Genomic DNA, 19,791 nt, shown 5'->3' on the forward strand with positions numbered 1-19,791 from the left:
CCAAAAATGAAAAATAGGTGACGAAACTGTTTTTCGTCACCAGGTACTTTTTGTGACGACGTATAGGCCACGAAAGTGGTGACAAATTTTTTTCGTCACAGATTACTTTAGTGACGAAATTTTGATGTTTGGAGACAAAATCAGTCTGTCACCAAAGGCTTTTTTTGTTGTAGTGGCCGGAAGTCAGAATACATTGCCGGAGAGCGCCGGTACAAAGAATTTCGCTCGGGACTTGAGCATTGTGGATACAGAGAAAGTGGAACAACAAGTTACACTGACGCAGTCAGAACAAGAAAAGTTTTGGGATTCTGAGAGGATCAGGAAGGCAAAAGCCCGTGAAGGGGCCGAAAGTGCTGTGGGAACGGGAACAGAAGATGCTGCAGGCATGTGGGCTGAAGGTACTGCGAATACGATCATACCAGGGCCGGACAGATGTCTGTCGGCCGCCGATGGAATGTGGTGAGAAGACGATGATTTATGTCTCGCCCACACAGATGAAGATTGGGGGAGTAACCAGCCAGATGATACTTGGTATCTCGGCGAGGTCGATCATATGACAAGGAGTGGGCGGTATTTCAAACCCCCGCACCTGGACCAGCCAGAAACATCTGGGAAGGATAAGGAAGCCGAGAGACAGAAAGAGAAACAAATTGAAGAGGAGGTTGTGCTCAAACAGTTAAAGAAGATACAAGCAGACATCTCCATCTGGGGACTACTTATGGCATCACGAGTACATAGGCAGGCTGTCCTTTCAGCCATGGACAAGGCCAAGCTTTCTATAGACACCACGCTAGAGCAGCTGGCTGGATTGGTTTTTCCAGGAGGAGGTTCCCCGACGTTGACCTTTTCTGACAAAGAACTACCGCCTGAGGGCGCAAATCACAACAAACCTCTCTACATCTCGGTGGAATGTAGAGGCAAATGGGTACCAGTGGTTCTTGTCGATACGGGATCCGCCATTAATGTGTGCCCGTCAAGGACGGCATATGCAATCGGGTTGAAGCCCGCGGACTTCGTACCAACTACTCAAGTGATCAGGGCCTATGATAACACAAGCAGGGAGGTGATGGGGACTGTCAAATTTCAGACCCAGGTTGGTCCAGGACAGCACGAGATTGATTTCCATGTCTTGGATGTTCCTGCAACCTTTAACCTACTTTTGGGGCGACCGTGGTTGCACCAAATCAAGGCAGTCTCTTCCACCTTGCATCAGATGTTGAAGTACCCTCACGGGAAAGGGGTAGCTATTGTTTTTGGGAATTCGTCAATCCATCCGCTGCCAGAAGTGTCTACACCAGTCTTAGAAATTGAGCACGACATGGAGGACGTGTTTATATCAGGTTTCACCCTAGCTGAGGCTCGGGTTGCACAAAACATCATGGCTACTAACGAGGGGATATATGTCAGTGCTCAAGCGGTATACCTCATGAACAAACTCCAACACATCCCCGGGATGGGGTTAGGAAGGAGCGGCCGGAAGGGTGTCGCAGTATTGGCCGAAGTGCCACATAACCCTCATACCTTTGGCTTGGGTTATCTACCCACCAAAGAGGATTGGGTAAGGAAGGGTAAGGAGATGGCCGGGGGAGCCAGAGCAAAGAAAGCAGGGAAGCCTTTTGATTTAATGCACCGGCCCATTCAGGGTACCCTAAACGGACGCTTCGTCCGGGAGGGGGAGAACTTTCCGTTTTGTGGCTTCCCGGAGCCATGGTTGAACGCGGAGAAGAAGCGCGTACCGGGGTTCGAGATTTTCTTTGACCTACAATTATCTAGGGACGATGTTGTCAAAGAGCAGACAGACCTGATAGCCGAGGCTGAGCATAGTGGGGAAATGGAGCCTGAGGACACCGAACTTGAAATGGGGGTAGCACTGGCATGTCTACTTTCAGATCCTCCGACCGACCAGGAGTGCTTGGGGGATAACTTCTCGGTGTCCATGATCGGGAATGAAACGGTTGCGGGCCTACCATCAACTATTTTGGATGCATCTATCGCACCCTCTCTCATTTGGCAGTATGAAGAGGGATTTTTGTCCAGCAGCGTCGGGTCAGGTAGTGAGCCAGAATCTGATTCCGCCGAGTCTTGTGAGTCGGAATCAGGTTCCAGCTCGACTGAGTCTGAGTCTGGTAATCCTGGGGGTGATAACCCGAATGCCACAGTCCTATCCAGGTCGTCTTTTTCTTTCTCTTTTGAGTCTGTTGTAACAGAAGAATCGGACGGTTTGGAAGTACTTAATGAGAATGATATGGATGTGGTTTTCGAGTACTTTTCTGTGCCTTTGATATATTGCTTAAATCAGGACTTCCAAAATTTTGACGAAAACGACGAGGAAGAAATTCCTCCGATTTTGCAACGCTTAATTGAACAAGAGCATGGGAGGTTTGTCAAACCCTTAATGGATGAAATCACTACAGTAAACATTGGTACTGAGAAGGACCCGCGGCTGGTCCAGATCGGGTCCACGTTGTCTTCGGAGGAACGCGAGCGCTTAGTCACTTTATTAAAAGATTTTAAAGATGTTTTCGCGTGGTCCTACGAAGACATGCCTGGAATCGATCCTGAGATTGTATAGCACCGGATCCCTCTTGACCCCGAGGCCCGACCCGTCAAACAAAAACTCAGAAGGATCCGCCTGGATTGGGCTCTCAAGATCAAGGAAGAGGTCACCAAGCAAATCGACACAGGCTTTTTGCTGGTATCTAAATACCCGACTTGGTTGGCCAACATCGTCCCAGTGCCGAAGAAGGATGGCAAGATCCGAGTATGCGTGGATTTCAGGGATTTGAACAGAGCTAGTCCGAAGGACGACTTTCCCTTACCGCATATTGATGAGTTAGTGGATTTCACAGCAGGGCACGCTTTGCTTTCATTTATGGATGGCTTCTCAGGCTATAATCAGATTGTAATGGCACCCGAAGACAAGGAAAAGACTGCTTCCACCACCCCGTGGGGGACATACTGCTACAGAGTGATACTGTTTGGGTTGAAGAACGCTGGTGCTACATATCAACGGGCCGCGACCACGATATTGCATGATATGATCCACAAAGAGGTCGAGGTGTACGTGGACGACATGATTGCCAAGTCCAAAGAAAGAGAGGGCCACTACACCGCCTTGCAAAAGTTCTTTCAAAGGATCAGAGAATTTCGATTGCGTTTGAATCCTCAGAAGTGTACGTTCGGTGTTACAGCAGGAAAAATGCCGGGGTTCCTGATTACACAGAGAGGTATCGAAGTCGACCCTTCCAAAATCAAGGCCATCCTAGAAATGCCACCACCAAGGACTGAAAAGGAGGTGCAAGGCTTTCTGGGTAAAGTGCAATTCATAAGATGGTTTATCTCAAAATTAACCTTGACTTGTGAACCACTTTTTGGTCTCCTGAAGAAAGGAAAGAAATTCCAATGGGACGGCCGATGCCAAGCTGCTTTTGAACAAATCAAAGAATACCTGCAGAACCCACCCGTGTTGTCACCACCAGAGCCGGGGAGACCGTTGATATTGTACCTTTCAGTGACCGAGACCACAATGGGCTGCATGCTCGCGCAAGAATTCGAGGACAAAGTGGAGAGAGCCATCTACTATCTGAGCAAGAAGATGCTAGAGTATGAGACTCGCTACACACCGTTGGAGAAGGCTTACTTAGCTTTGGTATGGGCTACCAGGAAGCTGCGGCACTACCTGTTAGCTCACTCCGTAATGTTGGTTTCACGACTCGATCCCATCAAATATCTTTTTGAGAAACCGACACTTACGGGTAGGCTAGCTCGTTGGTTGCTGTTATTTTCTGAATTCGATCTAAAATATGTGACGCGTAAGTCAGTTAAGGGAAGAGCAGTAGCAGAATTCTTAGCCGACCATCCAGTGGAAGGGCGTGAAGCAGTTGAGTACTTATTCCCAGATGAGGCCATTTTGCACATCGAAGATGAAACTTGGATAATGTACTTTGATGGAGCGTCAAATCAATATGGGTATGGGATAGGAGTGCTGCTGATAGCACCTGACAAGTCCCGTATCCCTCTAGCTTTCAAACTCCGATTCAAAGTCTCGAACAACGAAGCAGAATACGAGGCATGCATTGCCGGTCTAGAAGCGGCCCTGAAACTAGGGGCAAGACGGTTGGACGTCATCGGGGACTCGAACCTTGTTGTGTCTCAAGCAAAAGGGGACTGGAAAGTCAAAGAAGAAAAGATGATGATGTACCACCAGACCTTGGACTTGTTAATTCCTCGGTTTGAGAAGCTAAACTTTGCTCATCTACTAAGAGAGAACAACAGGTTCGCAGATTCTTTAGCAACTCTATCTTCCATGATAGACATCCCATTCGGAGTTCGGATGCGTCCCGTCATCATTGACCAGAAATTTGCGCCGGCATACGAGTCAATTGCTGCTATAGATGAGGTTCAAGATGAAAACCCTTGGTATTATGACATTTGGAATTTCTTGGAGAAGGAAGCATATCTGCCAGGGGTAAATGCCAAGGATAAAAGGGCAATCAGAAGAATGGCCGTTCAGTTCATCATCTGCGGGGGTAAGCTGTATAAGAGAGGTCATCTGGGAATGCATAAGCTGTGTGTTGAAGCCAAGGAATCGAAACGCCTGATGGGGGCCATCCATAGAGGAGAATGCGGTGCGCATATGAACGGAGTAATGCTAGCACGGAAGATCCTCAGACAGGGTTACTACTGGTCCACCATGGAGGAGGATTGTATCGGTTTTGTTCGGCGATGCCACAAGTGTCAGATCCATGGAAACCACATGAACATCCCGCCGTCGAAACTGTACAACATGACTTCACCATGGCCATTTTCAGTCTGGGGAATTGACGTGATCGGGGCTGTCACTCCAAAAGGGTCGAATGGGCATGAGTTCATCCTGGTCGCGATAGATTATTTTACAAAATGGGTTGAGGCCCAATCCTATGCGGTGTTGAAAGCTTCTCATGTCGCGAAGTTTATCAGGAACAATATCATCTGTCGTTACGGGGTCCCAAATGAGGTCATTTCAGATAACGGTTCCTACTTCAAGAAGGAAGTGATTGACTTGTTAGAGAAATACAACGTGACTTTTCATAAGTCACTACATACCAGCCGCAAACCAATGGAGCAGTTGAGGCCGCCAACAAGAACATCAAACACATACTGCAGAAGATGGTGGAAACCTACCGGGATTGGCCAGATAAGCTGCCGTTTGCTCTGTGGGGCTACAGGACTTCAATCAGAACTTCTACTGGGGCGACTCCATATTCATTGGTTTATGGGATGGAGGCCGTTCTACCTATCGAAATTGAGGTTCCGTCTTTGAGGGTATTGGCTGAGTGTCAAATAGCCGAAGCAGATTGGTAGCAGAGCAGGTTTGAGGAACTCATGCTCTTTGATGAGAGAAGACTGAAAGCACTATATCATGTTCAAGGTTATCAATGCAGAATTGCCTGGGCTTTCAACAAGAAAGTTAAGTCCAGGAATCTGAAGGAAGGAGATTTGGTGCTCAAGCATAACCGAGCTCCCATCCACGACCCAAGGGGCAAGTTCAGACCCAATTGGATTGGTCCCTATATCATTAAGTCTATCTGGTCAGGTGGAGCTGTCGTTCTGATGGATCTAGATGGCTTGGAGTTCTCACAACCGATCAATATGGACAATTTGAAGAAATATTACCCCTGAGAGGCTCGCTAGGCCGAAAATCCGAAAGGGCGACCTAGGCAAAACTCAGATCACGAAAAATTTGAAATTACAAAAACTGAGCTCGCAAGGTTGAAAACCCGCAAAGGGCGGCCTTGGCAAAAGTTAGAGCGTAAAAGGAGAGTGAAAATACTCGAGTGAACCTAAGCCTGAACTACGTAAGGCTTGATTCCCATCTTTGGGATATGTAGGCAGCTTCATCCTGAAGTTCAGCCATAAACCTTTCCCCGATCAACTTTGTCCATTTGATCATCTCGGTCATCTTTGTCTATTTAGCATTCAAGAGTTCGATCATGATTTCCGGTACAGTGCTTTTCAGGCTAGGGGCAACTTTTCGTTGCCATGCAGTGCCGCGTCACTCTTCAGACTAGGGGCAATTTTCCGGTTGCGGGGATCCGAGATTGTGCATCTTAGTGACAGATCTCAGGCGTGTCCAGTTCTGATCCATATCGGAAATAGTTTTGAAAAGTTTTGATAAAAGTTGACTTTGTTCAAATTAATCTTTTTACAACTAAGGCCATCTCTGGACCAAAACGGGAAATTTTCAGTACCCACAACCTTCAAGTTCATTGATTTCAGTATAGAGTCCTCCTGCTCTTGCATACAAATTAAAGTTGCTTTTTTATTACATTCATAAGGAAAACTTGAAAGTACTAATAAAGCAATAAATCCGGGGCATAGTCAAGTCAGGTGTTCTTGCGCCCCCTCCCAGAGCTAGTCGAAGCCCCCGGTGCCAAGCTGGACCCAACCTGTGCCTCCTCATTAAGCCAATCTATACACTCATCAGACAAAGTACAACTGAAAGTGGGAGCGGGGGCCAGGAGCTTTCTAGTCCTCCACGCTGCGGCCTGCCGAGCAAGCTGCGCACCTCGGGCTGGGAATGCAGCTGGATACTCTATCCCCTCTGCCGGGCAGATTTGATCGTGGCCGAACTGGCGTAGGAACTGGAACGGGAAATAGAACACACAGTGAGTAAAGCCAATCAACTGAATCCCAATCTGTCGGGACATGCTGTAGCCCATTGCCGGTAGATTGAGCCAAGGGCACCGCCAAGCAATACGGTCTGCGGACAGGCTGCACATCCAGTCAAATCACCATTCCTCGTCAAGGGCGTTGACTAGACGTTGCATGAAGAAGTAGCCACGAGCTGAGTATGCTGGGCAAGAGTCCACAACCTGTAACTTGTCCATCAACCACACCTGGGAAGGGATGAAAAATGAGAGAATAAAGAATAGAGAGATGTACGATGAGAGGAAAAGTGAGAAAAGGGATTTTGTGAGAAAAACCGAGCTTGAGGGTCGAGTGATGTGAGCAATACATATGCGAGATTGGGTGGGAAACATTACCTGCAACAGTAGTGGACTCCCCGCAAATCTGGTTGTCTCTCGGCGATAGAAGGCATCCAAGCCCATCAACGTCTCGGCCAGAGTCATAGCAATGCAGCTCTTACCCTCCTTCAAGCCTTGGGCAACCTCGATCAATCGGATGCTAGATCCCCCAGAGCCTGAGGAAAACAGAAAATAAGATAGCATGCACAAACAGAGGGCATGTCACTGGAAGCCTTGCCAATGATGGTCGCCGCGGTCACTAGAATCTGAAAACCGATGAATCAAACTGGGAATGTCCAGCATTCTGTCGTAAATCAGAGACCGAGCGTCATGCATGGTGAGTCCACACATTCGCCCTAAGGTTTGAACGTGACCAAAGTTAAGCTGGGGTAAGATCTCCTCATTGCACTCGGATTCCATTAAAGCTTGGAAATCTTCGAAGGTAGGGCATACCTCTTGCCTGCTAAAGCTAAAGACATGAGTCACCGGGTTCCAAAACCTCGTTGTGGCATGAAGAAACGGAAAGTGTAGCGGAGTGCGACTTAGAGTGAATAGTGCGTTTATATCAAAACCCCGAAAACTCAGCTTTTCCGAGCCGTCCAAGCTGGCAACCCAAGCTGTGAGATTTTGGGCAAGAAACTCTTCCATTTGGAGCAAATCAGTGTGGAATTGAGAAAAACTACGGAGCTGAGGCCTTTTGTAGGGGATAAGATTGAGTGGAGGACAGGTGTCAACATTCTGGTGGTCCCAGAAATTTATGGCCGGCCGGCCAAATGTAATGCCGACCGGCCACCACCTTTGGCCGGTGACAAGTTATCATGGCCGATGACCTCCACCCCTGGCCGGTGGTCTTCCTCCTTGTTCTATGAACTGTTTATGCCAAGGATTGGGGAATTCTACCACCTCCAATGCCCTCCGGTGATGGATTTTGCGGCGTTACGCCCATTTGCTTATCGAGTTGTTGTAAATTTGCTTATCGAGTTGTATTTCACTCTTTTCAAGTCTTTGTTGCTTGTCGAGTTGTACTCGCACTTGGCTAGCTTATCGAGTTTCCTTGTTTTGCTTATCGAGTTGTAAGTCAGTTCACTACTTGATAATTACGATGCGAGTGCTCAATTTTCAAACGAATTTCATTCACATTGTTATGTGATCCCATGCGATGCGATGCATAGAAAGCACAAATGTAACACCCTGCTGAACAAAAACAGCTGTTTTATTTCCCTCATGTGTTTTTACACATTTTTGAAAAAGTAAAACCTGCCTAAGGCAGTGCAATGTGTTTAAACTACTAGTAAAAAGGAAAGTAAAGTGAAAGGGAGTGGGGCAGCAAAGTATCAGAGTTAATACCGATAACCCATCCCTTGAAGTCAATACATCTCTCGTACCTTTGTTGGGATCCATTGTTTGGTGTGGCACCTCAAGTTTCTCAAGGCAGTGCAAGGAAGTGCACTTTCGAAACATTAGTAGGCCTTCGAGTTGACCTCAAGCCGTGTCTTCTATGAGCGATGCTCGGTGCGCGCGAAGAACGTCCCTTCCCGTATCCTTTTCGTATCTTGTAAATTCCACAAATCGCTTCAATTATACTGTGTTGCAGTGCTTTGCATTTCAAATTTCATGAATAACGTGTCTTTACCATGCTTCAAGTTGAATCTGCCCCTTCAAGTTCCTTTCTTCTATACACATTGTATGTGTTGTCGCGTTATGCTTTACTTACATGTGTTCAAGTTTCTTCTATACACATTGCATGCGTTGTCGCGTTATGCTTTACTTACATGTGTTCAAGTTCCTTTCTTCTATACACATTGCATGCGTTGTCGCGTTGTGCTTTACTTACATGTGTTCAAGTTTCTTCTTTACACATTGCATGCGTTATCGCGTTATGCTTTACTTACATGTGTTCAAGTTCCTTTCTTCTATACACATTGCATACGTTGTCGCGTTATGCTTTACTTACATGTGTTCAAGTTCCTTTCTTCTATACACATTGCATGCGTTGTCGCGTTATGCTTTACTTACATGTGTTCAAGTTTCTTCTTTACACATTGCATGCATTGTCGCGTTATGCTTTACTTACGTGTGTTCAAGTTTCTTTTATACACATTGCATACGTTGTCGCGTTATGCTTTACTTACATGTGTTCAAGTTTCTTCTATACACATTGCATGCGTTGTCGCGTTATGCTTTACTTACATGTGTTCAATTTCAAGTTTCTATACACGTTGCTTGCGTGGACCGCAGGCTTTGCTTACGTATGTTCAAATTTCTTCATACACGTTGTGCACGTTGTCACGTGTTCTTTATTTACATGTGTTTGTGCCTTCACAGCATTGTTACGCGCCCCACTCAACTCGCGTTGTTACGCACTTTCAATTACGTTACTAGACATGTTGCTAACCATATTGTACCTGTCAAGGTTTGCTTTCTTTGCAGGCACGATATTGCATGTACGGTTCATTTGAAGCTGGTGCAACCAGACGAACCGGACAGGTACTGTATTCTCCGAGTGAGACGTATCGAGAATTGCATAACTCTCTTACATCCTTTCTGCATTGTAGTGTAGTTTGGTGTATGCTAGCTTAAAATTGTCGCATGTCATGCTTCGTTACAGCTTTCTTTATATGATCATAAGTTATGCTCGGCTCCTTGCATTGTCTTTTGCATTTTGCCCCTGCCTTCGGGCGCATATCTTTATTGTCTTGCATGCTTGTCTAAGTCTTCGGCCTTGTCAAAAATGGGTCGTCCGTAGGCTTTGACATTCACTCCCGTCATCTTATGACTTTCGAGTTCTGTCAAAGAGGGGCAACTGTAGACACGCCATTTTTGACCGTCCTCAAGACTTGGACGTCACCGCTTGAACGATCGGTGATCATCCTTGTTTGTGTTCGTCTTGAGTTCCCGGAGGCCTCGGCTACACGCCTTGTCTCAGGAGCTCCCGGCTCGACTGTTTTGTGTCTGCTTTTGCACCAAACACTTGTGTTTTTGCTTTGGAGGGCAGGGAATGAATGTTGGGCCATCCCCACACTCCACCGGCCTTGGCTTGAGGCCACCGGCTATATTCTATTGCCATCGGCCGAATGTGATGGCCGGTCGGCTATTTTGAATGCCGGTCGGCCAATTTGATGGCCGGCCGGCCAAGTATGGTTTTCAATAGATATCTCTGCAGACAACTGGCAGCTGTCATTCAAGGCCATACCCCAGCCCATGCCTGGACGTGGGGGTTCTGGAGAGCAGCAGACTGATATGTATCTATATCAATCAAGCTCTCTCATCAACAAAAAAAATCTCTCTCTCTCTCTCTCTCTACATTTTCTGTCTCTTTCTAAAGTTTAGGGCTTGTTTGTGTTCCAAAGTGCATTTTTCTTTGCACTTTTGCATACAAACACCTAGCTCTCTACTCCCTTTGGTGTGCTGAGGTCCTAGGAGGTGATTCTTGGGGTGATTTGAAGTCTTTTTGTTCAGAAAAGGCTGCTGGTTTGGTGTTTTGAAGGTGGTCTTCAAGGGTAAGATACTTATCCCTTTTATTCCCCGTTTTTGCACAAGATTTTAGCCTATCTTGCATGTTGTTTTGAGCTTAGCTATAAACTAAAGAAAGTTCTGTATTTGTATGCTTAAGATGTTTGTTGAAGGTCATTTTGGTGTTGGGGGTCGCCCACCCCCTCTTAGGCCTTGTTTGGCCTCATTTTGAGCCTTCTTTGTTGAGCTTTGGAACTTTCTTGTATTGGCCTTCTCACCACTGAAATCCAAAGGATTTTTAGTGGTGGTGAAGTGGTTTTGAGGTCTTGTATAGGGGAGGGACACCCCTCTCCCTTTATGTCTCATTGGCTTGCATTTTGGGCTTAATATGGTAGCATGTATGCTTGGTAGTTTTTAGCATCATTTCAGTGGATATTTGGTTATATTTTGTCATGGTATGCCTCTGTTTTGAGTGGGTTTGGTGGTCTCATGCACGCATCACATGCTTGTCTTATAATCCCATTATTTGCCTAAACATGTATCTTACATTTAGACTACCATGCTCACATGTTTTGGCTTAACCTCATGAAGATTTTAGTTTTGTTTTGCCATGCTTGGGGTCTGGTTTTGGTCGTCTTGATCATGTTTACCATGGTTTGTATAGCCATCATGCATTCTAGCTTGTTAGCCTTGGATGTGTGAGTCACTAGCATGCTTTACTTGGCTCATTCTCATGATTTGGCATCATTTGAGATCTTATTTTAGTCCATGTAATGTGGCTTTACACTTGCATTTGGCTTTCTTTCAATGCTTTGAAGAGTTGTAGTTTTGTACCTCAAGGGTTGGTCATTGTGCATGTCACCATGCTTAGACATTTGGGATGCCATTTAAGCGGGTTTTGGGGCTTATTCTATCATGCCATGACTCTGATTTTTGCTGGTCTAATGCCCATGTTTGTCTCCTTTTTATGTGCTTAAGAGTCAATATTTCTTACGCCTAAGTATTGGACCATTACATGTGCATGTTTGGGTGTGTTTTGTCCATCATCTCTTGGTACTTTGGCCACTGTTTTGGGGCATGGCTGAGGCCTCCCATTTCAGTTTAAGTCCATCCTTGTATATAAATTGCATGATTGACATGTTGCATTACATTGGTTGCATGCTTACATTCTATCATGTTTGCATGTTTGCGTGTTGTTTAGCTAGTTGCATTACTTAGTCTCGTTGTATGCTTGACATGTTCATATTGCATTAGTTTGGCTTGCATGGTTAGGTAGTGTCATGTTGCATTAGCTTAGCACGCTCATATTGCATTACATTAGTTGCATTACTTCACATTGCATATAGCATACATACATAGCATTGTGTTTGGTTTGGGGTGTCAAACCAAACACGAGGGGTGAGGAGTGTTCGTACTCCAAGTGATGTAACACGTCTCAACCCTCGGTCGTCAATCCCCTTGACCTCAATATGATAGGGTGTTGGCATTCATCTCTTTTGGTTGCATGCATTTACATTGAAATGCAAACTTGGCCTCTTAGGTCATCATGCGTCTAAATGCGCAATTGGTGGCACGAGGATCGAGAGCCATGCCCCCTTGAGTCCATTACATGATAGGGAGTGTGTCCATGCATACATTTGCCTAAAAATTCCATGCCATACACTGCTTGCCCTCTGCTGCTGTCAGTTGCAGGTTCTGCAGGAAGATTTGGCCGGTCGGCTAAATACAGTGCCGATCGGCCGGTAATCAGTGGCCGATAGATCAAAAGGAAGCCGGTGGTCATTCCCTTCGACCGGTGGAATTTTTCCCTAGCCGGTAGTATTCCCTAACATCCAGAGAGCATATTCTTGGATTTTGACAGTCCTCAGAGAAGCAGGGCAGTGTTAACAGAGGCAACAGTGGCATGGTACGGGTTTTCGGGCGAGATGGATCGAGCATGCATCATCACATGCATTCCGAGGCAGGGCTACGGCCATCTTTTTTTTTTTTTTTTTTTTTGCATTTAGTTCGTTAATTAATTAAAAGTTTTGTAATAATTAATTTAGTATTAATTATTTGGACTGTAATTATTTATTCGGGACTGTATTATTTATTCGGACCCTCCGAGCGAGGGCAATTGTGTAATAAGTGTGCGTGAGTGTGTGCATGTCTTCCAACTCCACGTCTTTCTCCTTTTTATTTATCCACTTATGATGGTTAGATTATGGCATGTTTCAATTAGCATACAGTATGATAGCATGTTTGCATTCATTCATCTGTATTGCATGCACCGGGCTCGGCGCATCATACTAACTGCATTGTATTTTCAATTCCAAGTTGAATACATGTTAGCTGTAGCATTTCATATGCCATCTTTAGAATAGCCGAGCCTATCTTAGTTGCATTTTTGCATGTGTTGCATTAGGCATTTCTGTATAGTTAGGATCATGCATGGATTTCTAATTAGCTTCTGTTTTGGCTTGGAGTACTCGGTAAGTTTTATGCTTTAGCATCCTTGCATGCGTGTGAGTGACTGCCATGATAGCATGCTTACCATGAGGCTATATGCTTATGTGATATAACTGCCTGAATGCCTGTGGGTGAAGGTTGGGTTATTTGAGTTGGAGCAATTCGTTAAAATGTGTGTTTTAAAGCCCACTAGATAGTGGCAAAATCATGTTTTCTAAGCCCACCCGAGGGTGGCAAATCCACGTCTTAGCTTACTTACGGGTAGCACCGTCAAACCATTTTCAAATAAACAAACATGAAATGTTTTGTTGTAATTCAGGCGACCCAGTCTATACTTGTATGCTGCGCACATCACATAGTAATTCTAGGCTAATAACCGGAATAAGGACGCATAATGTTTTCAAAAATAGATATCATGGTTAGTAGAGGCCGATCTTTGATTGGACGAGCGGGGGTGCTCACGAAGTGACCTTCCCCAATCGTACCTAAGTTCCCGAGTCGAGGCAACTTTGGTGATGACGGACACATGGCCTTGGGCAACGGGTCAGGGTTTCCTAAATTCCCCCAAAATAAATATTTAGGTGGCGACTCTGTATCTGGCGAAGCAGTCCATGTTTGGCACTTCTTTTCTAAAAATCTGTTTTCTCAAAACGATTTGCCGGATTTGGACTCTTTGGTTCAGATTACGAACCGTGACAATTTGAGAGTCCGAACTGTAGTGAGCCCAAATGAACAGAACGGGACTCATCCTCCCGGGGCGTTCGGGGATGTCTACACATGGGTAGGAACCTTGGGAAGCACTGTGCCTACCACGAGGAAAACGAACACATGACCCAGGGATGCCGGGCTCTGAAGTCGCACTTGGAAGATCTGGTTAGATAGGGACCCCTGAGAGACCTAATTGACGAAACAAAAATAAGAGAGGAACAAGCGAAGTTGGCCTAGGCCCTGGTAGCATCATCGCCTCTACAGGCAGATGGACCACGGGTTATCAACGTGATCTACACGAAGGTCAACGAGAACAAGATCTGAGGCTAGACTCAAAGGGTAAGGTATCTACATCATGTCCACTAGATACAGTAGAAGAAGCCCAGGATAGATGGATGTCTGGGGCCGATGATATCTTTCACAAAGGTGGACTTAGACATGGTACAACATCCACATAACGATGCTCTGGTGGTAACATTGAAAGTTGGAGACTACCGAGTGAGGCGTATCTTAATTGATCAATGTAGCTCTTGTGACATAATGTATGCCAAATGTTACAAGGAGCTTGGCCTCCATAAGGATGATCTAGAGCAATCTGACAGCCTTATGGTCAGATTCAACAGGATATCAACATGGCCACTAGGAACCACGAGTCTGGAGGTGACCAAGAAGGTAACTATAGAGTTTACCGTGATAGATACCCCCTCCCCATACAACGTCATTCTAGGAAGACCTTGGTAGAATGCAATGAGGGTTGTTCCCTCAACGCTGCACTAATTGTTGCGATTCCTAACTGAACATGGGATAAAAGAGGTGAGGAGAGACTAAGTGGAGGCAAAAATTGCTCCATGGTAGCAATGAAGTACACCTACAATGTGAGGGAAGCAGAGACAATAGAGATTGAAGGCAGAGACTGGGAGGTCTTGGATAATGTTAGCAAAGAACCTGGCGACAAGAGTGAAGAACCCTTGAAAAAGGTTCTACTACAGGAAGGTGATAGGGAGCGATTTGAGCCGAGGAAGAGGAAAGGAAATTGGAGAATTTTTTGAGAGTAAACATAGAGTTGTTCGCCTGGACACCCTATGAGATGCCAGGGGTTAGTCCCGAGGTCACTTGCCACAGAATTAATGTGGATAAGTCAGCAAAACCCGTGATTCAGAGAGCAAGGAGACCAACTCTGGTCTAGGTACAAGCAACTGAAAAAAGAAGAGAAAGAGCAGCAATTCGACTGGGGGCATACCAGCAGCAACTTGCCAGGGTATATAACAAGAAGGTCAATCCTAGGGAGTTTCAGATTGGAGATCTCATCCTAAAGAAGGTAGTCGGCAATAAGAAGGATCCTAGAGAAGGCAAGCTTGGCCCGAACTAGGAAGGACCATATCGCATTATCTCAGTCACCGACAATGGTGCTTACTAGGTTGAAGACACTGATGGCAAGGAGTTTCCAAGACCATGAAATACCAGCAATTTGAAATTTTTCTACCATTGATTTTTGTTTTTCAAAATTTCTCCCTATGTAAAGGATTTTAGCCGAAGCATTAATGAAATTTTAGTATCAATTTTGTTCTTACAAAATGTTATTTATGATTGTGAGATAAGACTGAAAAAGTCTTAAGGTGATGTTCTCGTGGTGAACACATCGATTAACTTATACTTGCCACGATGGCAGAGTTGAACTATGTAAAAGGCGATGTTCCCGTGGTGAACAAGGCGATTAACTTAGACTTGTCATGATGGCAGAGTTGAACTAAGTAAAAGACGATGTTCCCGTGGTGAACAAAGCGATTAACTTAGATTTGTCATGATGGTATAGTTGAACTAAGTATAAGGCGATGTTCCTATGGTGAATAAGGCAATTAAGTTAGAGTTACCATGATGACAGAGTTGAAATAAGTATAAGGCGATGTTTCAGTATGAAACAAGGCGAAACTTGCCACGTTTTGGTCAGTTTGTGTGAAACGCCGAGGTAAATAGTACTCTTGGTACACTGAGGTCAAGCCTCAAGTGCCTACTTTGGGCGAGCCAAACACAATGACCTTTGTCATGGATGTCTAAGTTGGACTTAGGCAAGAACCAGGCGATGCATTCTTAATGTGAACATAAGTGATACACATCAGGGGGCAAGAAGCATAAATAAGTTAAAGAAAGCACAACACTTGTAAAAAGGCGATGTTTCAATGTGAAACAAGGCATGTTCTAGTCAGTTTGTGTGAAAAGCCGAGGTAGATAGTACTCTCACCACATTGAGGTCAAGCCTCAAGTGTTTTGTTTGGGCGAGCCAAACGTGATGACCTTAGTCATAGATGTTTAAGACAGACTTAGGGAAGAATCAAGCAACGCATCCTTAATGTGAACATAAAGTGATACTTAGGTCCACATTAGGGGGCAGGATGTATGAATAAGTATAACACTTGTGAAAAGTTATTGAGAAAAATGAAAAATTTTACAAGTTGAAGTTATCTGAGACAGATGTTAGAGATACTATCCGAGATATGCTAATTCGAGATAATTGATCAGTGGTAATCCGAGATAAAGTACTCGAAGTATTCTGATCCGAGGTAAGGAACCAAGTTGTTAAACTTGGAAAGATAAGAAAAGTCTAAGTATGGAAACATACAACACAGAGAAGATAGCAAAGCATACACAAAGCAGTTATGAAAGGCAAATATCCAACACTTAAGAAAGACAAGCATTAAAGGAAGAGCTTATTCGGCTACAAAACGAGGCACTTCGGCCTGAAAAAAACAGAAGTTGTTCAAAAGAAAAGTCACAATTGCCTAAAGAAGAAGAAAAAGTACAACCAAAAAAAAAAGGAAAAAATTCTAAGTATCAGCATGGTTCTCTGGCTGGTTCACCTCGGCGGTTGGCATCGAGTCAGCCTCCGCGACCAGTGTGTTCTTCTCAGCCGTTATCTTGGCATCGATTTCTAGGAGAGTTTGATCCAGGCTTTTCTCGGTGGTGATAACTTTGGCGTTAGTGGTGGCCTCCTTGGGAGAAGTGCTCTTAGAAACCTCACCCTCCTCTTGTCCGGTCAGGTCCAGGACTTGATTATTGAGAGTTGGGGACTTGGTCCTAGCAACTATTTTAGCGTCATCACCCTCCTCGACGTCAGCCTCTTCCTCTTCGTCGTCTTTCTCGGATTGGTTAGGTGAGAGAGAAAAGGGCACGTTGAGTCGGTTGATGTCATGAAGAGGCAAGTCCTCGGGGACAGACAGCTCCTTGAGGGCCACCATCCAGCCAAGGTAATAGCCTTTGTGGCAGACTAGATTAACTTGCTGTTTATACTAGTCTCGGACATCGGCTTGCCCCTCCACATAGGCCTTCTCATCGGCGACCTTGACCTCGGCCTCCTTGGTTTCCAACGCCTCATTGAGCTTGCTCTCGGCCTTAGCAGCCTTAGCCTCAGCCTTGGCTTACTTCACCTTGGCTGCCTTGGTTGCGTCCTCGGCCTCCTTTACAGCAACCTTTACCTTGTTTTAAGCAGTCTTGGTAGTGCTGGCTTTGTCCATTAAACTCCTGATACGGGTCTCGACTTTATTGAGTGAAGTCAGGAGACCTACAACTTCTTGCATCTTTTTCGTGAGGTCTTTCTTTACTAACTCGGCCTTGACCGCATGGGAATGAGCATGCTGGATGGCCTGCAAGAGAAGAAGTAAGTTAGAAAAATATTGGCTAAGTACAAATGACTGAAATGAAAGTTGAATGGAAGGATAAAAGGTCAGAAAGTTACCAAGATGGAGTGCCGTATCATCACGGCAAAGTTTTCATATTGGTTGAAGCCGGCGAGTTGGTTCATGTTGGTCGGAAGAAGAACGACCGTGGATAAGGTGGCGCCAACTTCAAGGCTCTCTATGGCATTGTTGCTAGCTTTGAGAGATCGGTTACCAACCAGGACCTCGGGGGCCTAGGTTTTCTCGGGGTGGAAACCACTTCCATCCTTTGGGCCTTCGGATCTCAACTTCTACGTTGGGGGTGCATTAGATGACTCAGCCTCGGCCAACCTTGGCCGGCCTCTTCTCAGCGTCAGCCAGTTTGGATATTGGGAGAGAATCCTCTGGATCTTTTTCAAAATCAGAGGGGATTTGGTTGACTGTGGCGTTGGCCTTAGCCTTCTTTACCCTCTTTTGCTTTATCTTGGGCTGGGGAGATGGCGTAGATTGCAAGGACACAACATCGGGCAGACCAACCAATAGGTCCTCGGCAATTGTCGGTTTGTGACCCATCTCTTCGGAGGTGGCGGCTCAGGTTACTCCAGTGTCGAGTTTAAATGCCGGAAGGGCTAGTGGAGGATTTGCTGGATTGTAATTTGTCGCGTCCGAACCTCGGCGCTTTCAGCTGCGTGTTCTACTGACAGGAGTGTTTGCAGGATGGCAATGGCGTTGATGTTGCGATGAAGGAATAAGTTGGGTTGGAGAAGATGTCACGCCCCAAAATTTGGACAATTAAATATTAAATTAGGACTAAACCTTAATCAATATTCCATCATCCAAATCCTAGGGATGAAAGAAAATCTAAATGTTCACGTCTTCAAAGGATTTAAGTAAATTTCCATGCTCAAAAGATTATAAGGGATAAAAAAAAAAAAAAACTAACAAAACGCTAACCAAACCATCCACCATAATTTCATAATTATCCAATACCTCCAACATTAAAGTAATAACAACTAGTCAAAATAACTTAAATAATATAAAGTTGAAAAACAACCAACAATGCCAGATTATCAAAATACTAAGGTCATAAAAAAAATATTAAATACATAAACTAATATCAACCCTAAGCTCAAGAAAACAAAGGAAGTCCAAACGACATGTCCAACAACTATAGTTATTTCTCTTCACCACTGTAGTCCCAACTAATCTTGCAAATGAAGCTCGGTTGCGCTCAAATAGAATGCACTCAAGTTGCCAAGAGACAAAACGGGTCAGTATACAAGTATACTAGGATGAGTACAAATATTTGACACCCACGTATCCACCAGACACAAATAAAAGTATATTTAATTCTTGTTATGGGACAAGACAAGTAGTTCTACCCGCACTGAGACGAAGGGGTAGTTTCCCGAGATACGGTGGCATTTAGTTTCTTACCCGTACACAACTAAATATAAATTAAGTATAAAATAAACAAAATAAACATAAAAATTATAGTGGGTCAGCTCTGCATAAAAAGTTAGCAAGACCCATCATTCTGCAAAAAAAATAAAGTTAGTATAATTCAATCATAAGTAACTTGCTGAAGAAGTATAAAAATGCACTGTTTCATACTTAAATAATTTGAATTGACCAAAACTCAAAGAGCAAAAATTGTATAGAATCAAATTTTATAAAAGGTAACGGGGATGAATTTAGTAGGAACTGAACAAATTGAGAGAAAAACTAATAGAAAATCCTAAATGAAATTCGATCAAAAAATCTGGAACTGAAAACGGAAAGAAACTGCTCTAAGATGATTTTTTTTGGAAAAATTCAAAACACGAAAAGTGTTTAGAATAATGTCTTACTTTAGCTTACGTGAAACCAATAAAAATGAGCTCTTTTCGTGGGTTAAAACAACATCTAAAATCTAGATTGCTAAAATGAATAAAAACTACTATAACCAAGATTATCTGATTATAAGTTCTAATTGATCTTTTTAGTACAAAGTTAAAACAAAAAAGTTGTCTAGAATCACGTATACATGTGTAGACACCCCATTTTTGACCGTCCTCAAGACTTGGACGTCACCGTTTGAACACTCGGTGATCATCCATGTTTGTGTTCGTTTGGAGTTCCCGGAGGTCTCGGCTACGCGCCTTGTCTCAGAATCTCTGAACTCGACCGTTTAGTGTCTGGTTTTTCACCAAACACTTGTGTTTTGCCTTGGAAGGGCAGGGTAGGGCTTGTGGACCATCCCCACCCATCACCGGCAGTGGCTAGAGGCCGCCGGCTGGTTTTTGCTGCCACCGGCAATGTATATTGCTGCCGGCCGGCACTATTTGTTGCCGGTCAGCACTATTTAGTGCCGGCCGGCACTCTTTTTGGCCAAGATGGCATTTTTGGCCGGCCGACTACTGTGCATCTGCTTTTGCAGATATTTTAAGACAGCTGTCTTGCTTTTGCTCCCCTCCATACACGTGTATGGAGGGATCTCCCTCTTATGAAGCTTGTCTTGTAAGCTTTACAAGACAAGAAGTGCC

The sequence above is a fragment of the Camellia sinensis genome, chromosome 4 (assembly GCF_055761805.1).
Source record: "Camellia sinensis isolate YWXY chromosome 4, ASM5576180v1, whole genome shotgun sequence".
Lineage (NCBI taxonomy): Eukaryota > Viridiplantae > Streptophyta > Magnoliopsida > Ericales > Theaceae > Camellia > Camellia sinensis.